A 13919-nucleotide genomic window follows, 5' to 3' on the forward strand; every position below is an offset into this window, starting at 1 on the left:
CGGAATGTAAAACAATTGCATATGAAGGTAAAGGAAGGAGTTTGGAGGGAGCAAACGCAACGTAGACACGGAGATTTTTGGCATGGTTCCAATAGGTGGTGCTATCATACATCCATGTTGATGGAGACTTCAACCCACGAAGGGTAACGGTTGCGTGAGTCCACGGAGGGCTCCACCGATGAAGGGTCCACGAAGAAGCAACCTTGTCTATCCCACCATGGCCATCACCCACGAAGGACTTGCCTCACTAGGGTAGATCTTCACGAAGTAGGCGATCTCCTTGCCCGTGTAAACTCCTTGGTTCAACTCCACAATCTTGACGGAGGCTCCCAAGTGACACCTAACCAATCTAGGAGACACCACTTTCCAAAAAGTAATAGATGGTGTGTTGATGATGAACTCCTTGCTCTTGTGCTTCAAATGATAGCATCCTCAACACTCAACTCTCTCTCATAGGATTGGATTTGGTAGAAAGATGATTTGAGTGGAAAGAAACTTGAGGAAGGCTAGAGATCAAGATTTATGTGGTTGGAATAGAATATCTTGACCTCAACACAAGTGTAGGTGGTTCTCTCTCAGAAAATGTATGTTGGAAGTGTAGGCATATTCTGATGGCTCTCTCCACGAATGAAGAGTGGATCGAGGGGTATATATAGCCCCCACATAAAATCTAACCATTACACACAATTCACCAAACTCGGTGGGACCGAATCATACAATTCAGTCAAACCGATTTAGTTCATAATGTGACCGTTAGGGTTTTCGGTGGGACCGACATGTCAACTCGGTGGGACCAATATCATTAGGGTTAGGGCATAACGTAATCTCGGTGAGACCGATTACACAAACTCGGTGAGACCGATTTTGGTAACAGACTAACCAGAGAGTTGGTCAGGCAATCTCGGTGGGACCGATTCGCTCTCTCGGTAGGACCAAAACGTTACGAAAGGGAAACAGAGAGTTTGCATTGCAATCTCGGTGGGAACGATCGCTCATCTCGGTTGGACCGAAATGTTACGAAGGGAAACAGAGAGATTACAATCCCATCTTGGTGAGACCGAGATCCCTATCGGTGGGACCGAAAAGACTAGGGTTTGTGGCAGTGGCTATGTCAAGTGAACTCGGTGGCGCCGAATTGATCAAACAGTGGGGCTGAGTTTGACTTTTGGTTTGGGATATATTTGGATATGAGAAAGTGGTTGAGGGTTGTGGAGCATATCACTAAGCACTTTGAGCAAGAACCTCATTAAGCAACACCTCACCCCCTCTTAATAGTATTGGCTTTTCCTGTGGACTCAATGTGATATTGGATCACTAAAAATGAAATGTAGAGTCTTGTGCTTTGAGCTTGAGCCGATCCTTTTATCCTTAGCATTTTGAGGGGTCCACTATCTAATCCATGCCATGCCAATCATTGAGCTTTTCCTGAAATATTTATCTTCAAGTAGCATTAGCTCAATGAGCTATATGTTGTTACGAATTACCAAAACCACCCAGGGATAGTTGCACTTTCAATCTCTCCCTTTTTGGTAATTGATGACAACATATAGATCAAAGCTTCGAAAAATGATTATAAGATTGAAAAACATCGTCACTTTGAGAAGTATGTGATAAGCAAGAGCTCCCCCTAAATTTGTGCATTGTTTAAAATTTGCTTTTGAATGCAAATGCACAATCGATTAGGATCATGGGTTACTCTTCCATGTCACATACATCTTGGTGGAGCGCTCAAAATGATAGAAATTAAAAGCATGCACTCATCACCAAGCAAGTGAATGATCATATATGGAATATAAAGGATAGCATCATTCAACCAAACATTAAGGTAGCATATGATCAACCACATGATCATATAAGTATCTCACAAGGGCATAAAGTATCTCACACAAGCACACAATAAAGTAGTTCAACCAAAATAGCAAGAGAGAGAAAAGCAAGACACTCTCTCTCGAAGGCTATGATCTATACATATCTCTCCCCCTTTGACAACAAGTTACCAAAAAGTTTGAAAATGCATAGTGCTATACGTCTCTCGGGCTTGGTCTTCGGGAGGTGGTGTAGATAGAACTCCAAGGACGAAGGCTTCCGACGAAGTAGTTGGAGCTGATGGAGTGGGTTCTAGAGCGGGCACTAGAGCTGTAGCTGCTGGTGCTAACACTGAAGCTCTAGCATCTAAGACTGGCACTACAGCAGACCTTGGACCCCATGGCACACGCTTAAAAGCATCAGTGATTGCTTTTCCTCTCCTCTCCTCTGCTTCCTCCTGAAGCTGCTTGAGGGAGTCCTGGATTAGGGGGTCTCCGGATAGCTGGACTATCTCCATTGGCCGGACTGTTAGACTATGAAGATACAAAATTGAAGACTTCGTCTCGTGTCCGGATGGGACTCTACTTGGCGTGGAAGGCAAGCTAGGCAGTACGGATATGAATATCTCCTCCTTTGTAACCGACCTTGTGTAACCCTAACGCTCTCCAGTGTCTATATAAACTGAAGGGTTTTAGTCCGTAGGACAACAACCATAACATACAATCATACCATAGGCTAGCTTCTAGGGTTTAGCCTCTCTGATCTCGTGGTAGATCTACTCTTGTGCTACCCATATCATCAATATTAATCAAGCAGGACGTAGGGTTTTACCTCCATCAAGAGGGCCCGAACTTGGGTAAAACATCGTGTCCCCTGCCTCCTGTTACCATCCGGCCTAGACGCATAGTTCGGGACCCCCTACCCGAGATCCGCCGGTTTTGACACCGACATTGGTGCTTTCATTGAGAGTTCCGCTGTGCCGTCGCCGCCAGGAAGGATGTCTCATCCCGTCTTTAAAGACGGCACTATCACTGAGGGAGCTTTGGCTATCGGCCAAACTCTCTGGCTAGGGGGTTTTCTTATAACCGCCTGTTCGGCCGTTGCGCCGACGATGACTTCTCGGGTCATCGAAAGCAATCTTCACGTCAACTCGGAACTCGCCGAGCAGTTAGATCCAATGGAGCTCTCTTCCCTGAACGAGCTCTTGGATCGCATCGCCGCCCTGGGAGTCGCTACAGACTATGATCAGATTGGGCCTAAACCCGATCTGAGAGAGATTAACTCTCCCCAGGTCACCCATCACGTTGCAGTGGTGGAGGAACAATGCGGCAACCCTTCATCTATCTTAAGGACTAGCTATGTCCGGATTCCCGATCCCTCCAAGCCGGATACCCGCGGAGGGGAGGATGTCACTCAAGGCCTGAACCTAGAATCAGGCAGCGGGCTAGATTTATCAGAAAACATCCAAGAATCCAAACTTTCAAAAACTCCTTGGCCCCTAAGTCTTAGATCGGGTGAGGATTCGGATTCAATTCCACCCACCCACCCAAACATATGCGATTTATCCCAAATTAGGCAAGAGCCCGAAGAAACAGTACACCATTACTGGGCCAGATTCCTCCTAGTCATGAACAGGATAAAGGACTGCCGCGAGGAAGACGCAATTTCATTCTTCTGCAATAATTGCACGGACAAGGGAATCCTCAATGCCATAAGTCGCCGTGAAATTACACGCTTTGCCGACTTGGTGTCCATAGTATGAAAGTACTGTGCGATGAAAGCGCCTGGAAAACCGAAATAAAATTTTGGAATAATCCGGCCCTGAATACAAACCCAGTCTGAAATAAAAGGGTGCATTATCACAATACACCTGGGTTAACTGCCAAAAAGCAAAAGCCCTCTACGGGGTAAGGAACCGTACTGGAGGGATGGCTCAACGGACCCTGCAAAATTCATAGTACAGCGGATGCAATACCAACGCACAGCCTTAGAGCATGTTGGATACTCCAGCAGGTGGCCAAAAGTGGTGAGGATCTACTGCTCCCAAAAACCACAGAGCACCATCCCGTGGACAATAATACGGTGTCAACGGTCTTTGAGACCTTTGCGTCAAATAATAGACGCAAGCGAACACTCCGCAGCATGGCCGAAATCTGCCACATAGCAGAAATAAATCCTTGGAGTGACACGGCTATTACCTTCAATGCCAGTGACGAACCCAAATTCCAAACAGCCCGAGCACCAGCCGCACTGGTCCTCAGTCCAATCGTGGACGGCTTTCGAGTCACCAAGGTACTCATGGACGGCGGCAGCGGATTAAACCTCATCTATGAGGAAACTCTTCAAAAGATGGAAATAGACTGGAGCCGCATTGAGAAAAGTAGCACAACCTTTAGAGGAATTGACGGTGTCCTGGACTAGGGGGTACTCACCACGTCATCTCCCGATCTATTAGATTGGACCGAGGACCCCCATGGTCGTATACTCATGGGCCAGTTCGGACGGCTGCCGCATACAAGGAAGATTCCACAAGACTTGGCGATCAAGACAAGGACTTCTCCCCACCGGCGTATTCGGCTAGGACTCTTGTTAACCTAGGCCTCTGGTGCGTTATATAAACCAGGGCCAGGCTAGTCGATAGGATAATCAACTCCATATACAACAATCATACCATAGGCTAGCTTCTAGGGTTTAGCCTCCTTGATCTCGTGGTAGATCTACTCTTGTACTACCCATATCATCAATATTAATCAAGCAGGAGTAGGGTATTACCTCCATCGAGAGGGCCCGAACCTGGGTAAAAACATCGTGTCCCTTGTCTCCTATTACCATCCGGCCTTGACGCACACTTCAGGACCCCCTACCCGAGATCCGCCGGTTTTGACACCGACATTGGTGCTTTCATTGAGAGTTCCGCTGTGTGATCGACAAAAGGATCGATGGCTCGCCTGCAGATCAACTGCGACTTCGGCGTCTTCGTCACCAGTTCGACTGGTCACCTTGGTTCGACCAAGAATTGCGCCCCATGTTCGGATCACCATGTCCGGACGAGGACCTTCATCAAACATCAACTCCGATCTCCATCAAGATCACGGAGTAATCATCTATGGAGCTCGGGGGCTCAACGTCAACATTGCCCTCAAGCGACTGTGCTGTTTTTCTGGACAGCAAACTCGTATCTGCCACCACCACCTCCTCGAGTATCGCTTTGACGATCGCTTTGGTGGAATTGTGCGGAATTGGGTCTACAACAACCCTGGAAAATTTCATCGAGTTCCGATGGAGGAATCTCTGGCAATCCGCGATATACCGGAGCCCTATCAAATCTGGACGGGAATCTGGACGAGTTTAGGGCGTGGTGTCCAGCTTCTAGCTCAGACATCCTTTGGAAGATCCAACCGTTCATCGGCTGCGGAATTCCTATGTCTATCAGCCCTCCAAATTTCAGCTCGATCCGACCGTCCAAACTCCGGGAACCTTCCGATTAGTGCATCACTTTTCGGATCTGTTTTCTGCACGAAAACGAATCCGACCCGAGTTCGTTCTTTTTATGAACGGGATTTCGGACATCCTTTTTGAAGGAAGTTTTGTATGGGGTATTGTGTTTTGTTCCCGAACACATCCCACTAAAATCTTTTGAACATGATCTTCAAACATCATGCTGGTGTCAAACCAGTCCGGCAATATTGCTCCACGGCTGCCGACCTGCGCTAGACACGTCGTCACTTTGTTGAGCCGAGCTCAACTTCTTCGGATCATCATCTTGGCAAGCTGAACAACAGTTCGGCATCGCAAAGAATAAATCATCACCAACATCGCCGCCCCACGGGTTACACGGAGCGGGCACACCGGCATCGCCGGACGGTCACTTCATCAAGCCGGCATTGACCATGTCACGACCTGCATCGGCAGGGCCGCACTATTGCTCCTCCGAGCCGGTGTCCATCACGCTGACCTACTTCGACATCTCGGCTGGACCGGGGGCTTCATCATCTCTTCATCAACCTACTCCGGTAACGGGTGTGCGGATCGAGTCCCAATTTTGGAATCACCTTCCTCCGGATTGCTATAACAAATAAACCAGGTGTTATTAATCCTAGTATTTTTTACTTGTTTCGGTTCAATTTTTTCCAAGGAATTATTACCCTGGTTTGTCCATCATATGTACACAGGTCTATCAAATGGTGGCCGCATTAACGACGGTCGCATGGTGGTCCGGTCAGTCTCCGTACATAGTCCGGCGAACGCCGCATCCGGAGCTCGGACCGACCTGTGAATTCAGGCTTTGCCACACCCTTACCGCATCACGCCGACGCCCTGCATCGACATTGACTTCGGCGCCAGGCCATATTTCTTTTATTACTCACTTTGCATAAATTATTGATTATGCAACAATTTTTTTATTATTATTACTATTATCTCCGGTTTGCACTATTTTATGTGGCACAGGAAAATGATCCAGCCGGACTATATCCTTTGGCGTCACCTCGGCTGGACGGGGGGCTTCGTCAACACTTCATTACCCCATGCCGAGGACTTCGGCATCACTCTGCCGGCCTGCACTGACCGTGCTATGTCACCACTTCGGAGTGCCGAGCTCTTCGCTCCGCCACCTCGGGACCGGCTTGGGGGATGGCACCTTGTCCCGCATCAAGCTCAGACCGCGTCATCAATACCGAACACATTAACCAGCTAAGTCGCTTTCATGCTCAAAGCTTTAATTTCTAACTTGTGCTCGGTTCGACCAAGCATTATACTTTTTTGGAAAAAAGTTGCTTGTAAAAAATTTCCTTGTCCAAACTTTGTTTGTGACGCATAAATTCAAACACCCCGTTTACTTGGGGGCTTCCTTTATGAAGCTTTTTCCTGTTGCATATGATTATACTTGTACGAATTTGTTCCTTGTTCGTGTATTACGCCACAATATGCACCATATTGACTTAAGCGATTTGCAAGCTGGGTTGCCTCGCTCCTGTGTTTACCCCTACGTTCCCGATTGTTCGGCTAGGGAGTAAAGGGAGCACCTCTACGATTGTCACGATTGGGTCGACCGAGCCGGACCTCAGACTGGGTGAAGCCGAAAGCTAGCGCTCTTATAGTTTTCAATGATGGTCGGCACACAACGGAACTCATGAGTACAAAAAATATATTGCACAAGTCTCATAATAACAATGAGCACCGAAGAAAGGTATCGGTGGGGGTACTATTTTCTTCGAAGATGCTTCTTACACTTCACGGTAATATAGCATAAGTTCCCTGAGCGTGCTTTGTCTGTTACAGCCTTATGGCCTGATTGCCTGGTTATTGGAAACACCGTCGATATTCTCGACCGATGGAGTACATAACACTTTTCGGTCCTTGACCAAAGAGGGAGAAGCTGACGGTCGGTTAAGACGCGTTTAAAGTTCGGTTGAACATAGATATGATATAAGTACTTCGGTACATGCAATCATTCTTCTACCCAAGTCACTTGGGGGCTCTTAAGTTTATTTGAGCCGTTTTATAATAAGTGTTCTTCTTCTTAGTCGTTGCAAAGTTTTATTATTATTTATCACTCCTTTTTTCGACACGAGTGTGTGGTCACTAGCCGGGGAGCCTAATTTCTCTCTCAAAGCCGCTAGAGTTTAGTTTGCTAAACTGGCCTGATGAGAAGTACTCCGCCCTCGGGATAGGAGGTTGAAGCCGTAGGCTGACCCGCTCGAAGTCTTGAGATAGGATGTATCATGTTAAAGGACGACAGAAGCACTTCTTTTTTCTAAGACCAACTTTCGGATTGGCACCGAACACTTGATATTGTTCGGACATCATGTTTTTACTGACGTTTCTTGGTTTTCCAAGCTTTTTGGCACTTTTAAACTATTTGTGCTTTTCCAGCATTAGTCTCGTAGTGCGACACCGGACACCTTTAGGGATTCAGCAAAAACATTCTCAGATATTGCTATATATGCGTCGGTTTCAAATTGTGTCTTCGGTCAATAGTTGGGTTGCCCGGCTCCTGCACTTGCTTCCTACGTTCTGTTTTGTTCGGCTAGGCGTGCAAAGGGAGAACCACTGCGATTGTGCTTCCAGCTCACATGGTTAAGCACCTCAGTGGAGAAAGCCAAAAACTGACTTTCACAATAAGCGTAAACTGGTCAGCGAGCCGATGACTATGTTAAATGATGGGCCGTTCATAACATTGGACGAAGTGTTTATGGCTTGACCCCGACTGTCGCCGAACACTACCGGGGGCTATTAACTGGCCTCCCAAACTAAATCCTCAATATTTTGCTCTTACATTAGAGCTGAGGTTTAATGATAAGAAAGGAACTGATAGCGGGACTATTTTCTTTGGAAGACATTTCTTCTGTTAAACAGTAATATAACTCTCTGCGTACCTTTGTTTATAAAACCGTATGGCCAGATTGCCTTGTTTGTTGTAAATCTTTGCCCTCATAAAGGCTTTATAAAGTAGGACAAACACTCCTCGGCTACTGGCCGAGGAGGTGGAAGCCGATGGTCGGTCAACAAAGTTTTGTACAATGCGGATCCGAGCATTAATGACGTAAAGTACTTGGATACATAGAGTCATTACACATAATTTGTGATTTTACTATGGATATTGATCCTTAATTCGGCCACCTGTGCCCGCATTAATGTTGGAAATATGCCCTAGAGGCAATAATAAAAGCATTATTATTAGATTTCCTTGTTCATGATAATTGTCTTTATTCATGCTATAATTGTGTTATCCGGAAATCGTAATACATGTGTGAATAATAGACACCAACATGTCCCTAGTAAGCCTCTAGTTGACTAGCTTGTTGATCAACAGATAGTCATGGTTTCCTGACTATGGACATTGGATGTCATTGATAACGAGATCACATCATTAGGATAATGATGTGATGGACAAGACCCAATCCTAAACATAGCACAAGATCGTATAGTTCGTTTGCTAGAGTTTTCCAATGTCAAGTATCTTTTCCTTAGACCATGAGATCGTGTAACTCCCGGATACCGTAGGAGTGCTTTGGGTGTACCAAACGTCACAACGTAACTGGGTGACTATAAAGGTATACTACGGGTATCTCCGAAAGTGTCTGTTGGGTTGACACGGATCAAGACTGGGATTTGTCACTCCGTATGACGGAGAGGTATCACTGGGTCCACTCGGTAATGCATCATCATAATGAGCTCAAAGTGACCAAGTGTCTGGTCACGGGATCATGCATTATGGTACGAGTAAAGTGACTTTCCGGTAATGAGATTGAACGAGGTATTGGGATACCGACGATCAGATCTCGGGCAAGTAACATACCGATTGACGAAGGGAATTGTATACGGGATTGATTGAATCCTTGACATCGTGGTTCATCCGATGAGATCATCGAGGAGCATGTGGGAGCCAACATGGGTATCCAGATCCCGTTGTTGGTTATTGGCCGGAGAGTTGTCTCGGTCATGTCTACATGTCTCCCGAGCCCGTAGGGTCTACACACTTAAGGTTCGGTGACGCTAGGGTTGTAGGGATATGTATATGCAGTAACCCGAATGTTGTTCGGAGTCCCGGATGAGATCCCGGACGTCACGAGGAGTTCCGGAATGGTCTGGAGGTAAAGAATTATATATAGGAAGTGCTATTTCGGCCATCGGGACAAGTTTCGGGGTCACCGGTATTGTACCGGGACCACCGGAAGGGTCCCGGGGGTCCACCGGGTGGGGCCACCTGCCCCGGGGGGCCACATGGGCTGTAAGGGGTGCGCCTTGGCCTATATGGGCCAAGGGCACCAGCCCCAAGAGGCCCATGCGCCTAGGGTTCAAGAAGGGAAGAGTCCCGGAAGGGGAAGGCACCCCCTAGGTGCCTTGGGGAGGAGGGACTCCTCCCTTGGCCGCCGCCCCCCTAGGAGATTGGATCTCCTAGGGCCGGCGCCCCCCCCCCTGGACTCCCTATATATAGTGGGGAAAGGAGGGCCTCTTAACACACGCCTTTGGTGCCTCCCTCTCCCTCTCCAACACATCCTCCTCCTCCATAGTGCTTGGCGAAGCCCTGCCGGAGTACTGCAGCTCCACCACCACCACGCCGTCGTGCTGCTGTTGGAGCCATCTTCCTCAACCTCTCCTTCCCCCTTGCAGGATCAAGAAGAAGGAGACGTTACGCTGACCGTACGTGTGTTGAACGCGGAGGTGCCGTCCGTTCGACGCTAGGATCTCCGGTGATTTGGATCACGTCGAGTACGCCTTCCTCATCCCCGTTCTTTGAACGCTTCTGCGCGTGATCTACAAAGGTATGTAGATGCAATCCGGTCACTCATTGCTAGATGAACTCATAGATGGATCTTGGTGAAACCGTAGGAAAATTTTTGTTTTCTGCAACGTTCCCCAACAATTAAGGCTCGGGGGCTACTGGGCTTCGGGCTTATTATTTACAAATATTAAAGGGGCACATCGATCCCCTGATCTGGTGTTGCCACCCGACTAGTGTCTCGGGGGCTACTGCATTGCTTGTCCAATGCAGAAAATTTTATGTGCAATATAGTTTCCGAGGAGATTTTGATCCTCAGGTTGGTCGGCCGCACCCAACCTGAGTCTCGAGGACTGAGCACGCCGCTTTTAGTGTCCCGAAGTATTCTGCCGAGCTTGGACTTGATCCTCAGGCCGACTTTGCAAATCAACCTGAGTCTCAGCGGCTACTGGGATCAGCGGTCTTACGTCATCCTTCAGGTGCATCTCGGGTTTTAGACCGATACACACCTTGAGGGCTACTGACTATATATCTCGGCAGAGAATAAATTGCACCAACAAAAAATATTCACAAAAATCGGCCCACATTCGGGGTGGTGCACCACCTCGGAAGCAGTCCGGCATAAATCTCGGGCGCTAGTGGCTGGCTCCGTAGAGGGCATTTCTGGCATTAAGCTCGGCTAAACTCCTTCAACTTTTTTGGACCAAGATGATCTATGACTTCTTGGATATAATCCGGCGTTGGAGCTCGAATACATTTCGGCGTTGGAGCTCGGAAGCAGTCCGGCATTGGTGCTCGGCTGCAAAAGATACCTCGAATATAGTCCGGCGTTAGAGCTCGGACGCAAGAGGACACTGCCTCCCGGGAACAACTTCAAACCCGAGGTGTGGCATAAAAATAATAAGGCATTGATAAAGGCCAGAAACTTAAAGGGGCTCCTCGGATACCCGGCGTATAAACTCGTCGAATGCATTTCGGCAATCCTCAAGATCGAAGATGAGAAGATTTGTTGAACCAGTTTTCAAGACCGGCAACCGAAGATGAAGAACAGTTCGGAAGAATCGAGGGGCGTCCCTAACTTGAAGACCGGTTCAGGGGGCTACTGATGGTGTCCTGGACTAGGGGATACTCACCATGTCGTCTCCCGATCTATTAGATTGGGCCGAGGACCCCCGTGGCCGTATACTCATGGGCCAGTTCGGACGGCTGCCGCATACAAGGAAGATTCCACAAGACTTGGCGATCAAGACAAGGACTTCTCCCCACCAGCGTATTCGGCTAGGACTCTTGTTAACCTAGGCCTCTGGTGCATTATATAAACCAGGGCCAGGCTAGTCGATAGGATAATCAACTCCATATACAACAATCATACCATAGGCTAGCTTCTAGGGTTTAGCCTCCTTGATCTCGTGGTAGATCTACTCTTGTACTACCCATATCATCAATATTAATCAAGCAGGAGTAGGGTATTACCTCCATCGAGAGGGCCCGAACCTGGGTAAAAACATCGTGTCCCTTGTCTCCTATTACCATCCGGCCTTGACGCACAGTTCGGGACCCCCTACCCGAGATCCGCCGGTTTTGACACCGACAGGAATCATCCCCAGTCGGGAAGCACGTTGTGCTGGTAAAATCACACTAGATGTGGTATTCGGCATGCCGGATAATTATAGGTCCGAAGAAATTACATTCCAAGTGGCCTCGTTCAGCAGCGGATACCACGCTCTACTAGGGCGGGAGGCATTTACAATCTTCCAAGCCATACCCCATTACGGGTAAATGAAGCTCAAAATGCCCGGGCCCAACGGAATCATCACTCTTGCTAGTGATCCGGACATAGCACTCCACGCCGAAAATAAGACAGCCGCACTGGCCCTCGAGGCACTATCCGAAGCCCTAGCGGCCGAGGAACTAACTGCGCTGCGCTCCATGGTGAACAGGGACGATGTGATACTCGATAAAAGATCCAAGTCCACCTCCTTTAAACCGGCAGACGAAATAGTCAAATTCCAAGTCCATCCAACGGACCCTACAAAAACAGCTTCCATCGGGGCACAATTAAACCCTGATGTCGACGCCGCACTGCGAGAGTTCCTACGCGAGAACTGGGACATTTTTGCCTGGCACCCTTCAGACATGCCAGGAATCCCACGCAAGCTGGCTGAGCACAGCCTAAATATCCTAAAAGGATTCAAGCCAGTCAAGCAGGCTCTTCAACGTTTCTATGAACCTAAGAGACAAGCCATGTGAGAGGAACTAGCCAAGCTATTGGAGGCTGGATTCATCAGAGACATAAAACATCCGGACTGGCTAGCAAACCTGGTGATGGTACCAAAGAAGGAAAAATCCTGGCGCTTGTGCGTCGATTTTAAGGACCTTAACAAGGCCTGCCCAAAGGATCCCTTCCCCCTCCCCCGCATCGATCAAATCATCGATGCTACCGCAGGACGCGATTCATTGTGTTTCCTCGACGCATACTCCGGCTACCATCAAATTAAAATGGCGGAGCCAGACTGTCGGTGTCAAAACCGGCGGATCTCGGGTAGGGGGTCCCGAACTATGCGTCAAGGCCGGATGGTAACAGGAGACAAGGGACACGATGTTTTTACCCAGGTTCGGGCCCTCTCGATGGAGGTAATACCCTACTCCTGCTTGATTAATATTGATGATATGGGTAGTACAAGAGTAGATCTACCACGAGATCAAGGAGGCTAAACCCTAGAAGCTAGCCTATGGTATGATTGTTGTGTATGGAGTTGATTTATCGACTAGCCTGGCCTCGGTTTATATAATGCACCAGAGGCCTAGGATAACAAGAGTCCTAGCCGAATACGCCGATGGGTGGAGTCCTTGCCTTGATTGCCAAGTCTTGTGGAATCTTCCTTGTATGCGGCAGCTGTCAAACTGGCCCATGAGTATACGGCCATGGGGGTCCTCGGCCCAATCTAACAGATCGGGAGACGACGTGGTGAGTACCCCCTAGTCCAGGACACCGTCAGTAGCCCCCTGAACTGGTCTTCAAGTTAGGGACGCTCCTCGATTCTTTCGAATTGTTCTTCATCTTCGGTCGCCGGTCTTGAAAACTGGTTCAACAAATATTCTTTATCTTCGATCTTGAGGATCGCCGAAATGCATTCGATGAGTTTATACGCCGGGTATCCGAGGAGCCCCTTTAAGTTTCCGGCCTTTATCAATGCCTTATTATTTTTATGCCACACCTCGGGTTTGAAGTTGTTCCCGGGAGGCAGTGTCCTCTTGCGTCCGAGCTCTAACGCCGGACTGTATTCGAGGTATCTTTTGCAGCCGAGCACCAATGCCGGACCGCTTCCCAGCTCTAACGCCGGAATGTATCCGAGCTCCAACGCCGGACTATGTATCCGAGCTCCAACGCCGGACTATATCCGAGGTGTCATATCACCTTGGTTCAAAAAAGTTGAAGGAGTTTAGCCGAGCTTAATGCCGGAAATGCCCTCTATGGAGCCAGCCACTAGCGCCCGAGCTTTATGCCGGACTGCTTCCGAGGTGGTGCACCACCCTGACTGTGGGCCGATTTTTTGTCAATATTTTTTATTATTGCAATTTATTCTCTGCCGAGATATATAGCCACTAGCCCTCAAGGTGTGTATTGGTCTAAAACCCGAGATGCACCTGAAGGATGACGTAAGACCGCTGATCCCAATAGTCGCTGAGGCTCAGGTTGATTTGCAAAATCGGCCTGAGGATCAAGTCCAAGCTCGGCAGAATACTTCGGGGCACTAAAAGCGGCGTGCTCAGTCCTCGAGACTCAGGTTGGGTGCGGCCGACCAACCTGAGGATCAAAATCTCCTCGGAAACTATATTGCACATAAAATTTTCTGCATTGGACAAGCAATGCAGTGGCCCCCGAGAC

The sequence above is a fragment of the Triticum urartu genome, chromosome 6A, assembly GCF_056163025.1.
Source record: "Triticum urartu cultivar PI428250 chromosome 6A, HENAU_Tu73, whole genome shotgun sequence".
Lineage (NCBI taxonomy): Eukaryota > Viridiplantae > Streptophyta > Magnoliopsida > Poales > Poaceae > Triticum > Triticum urartu.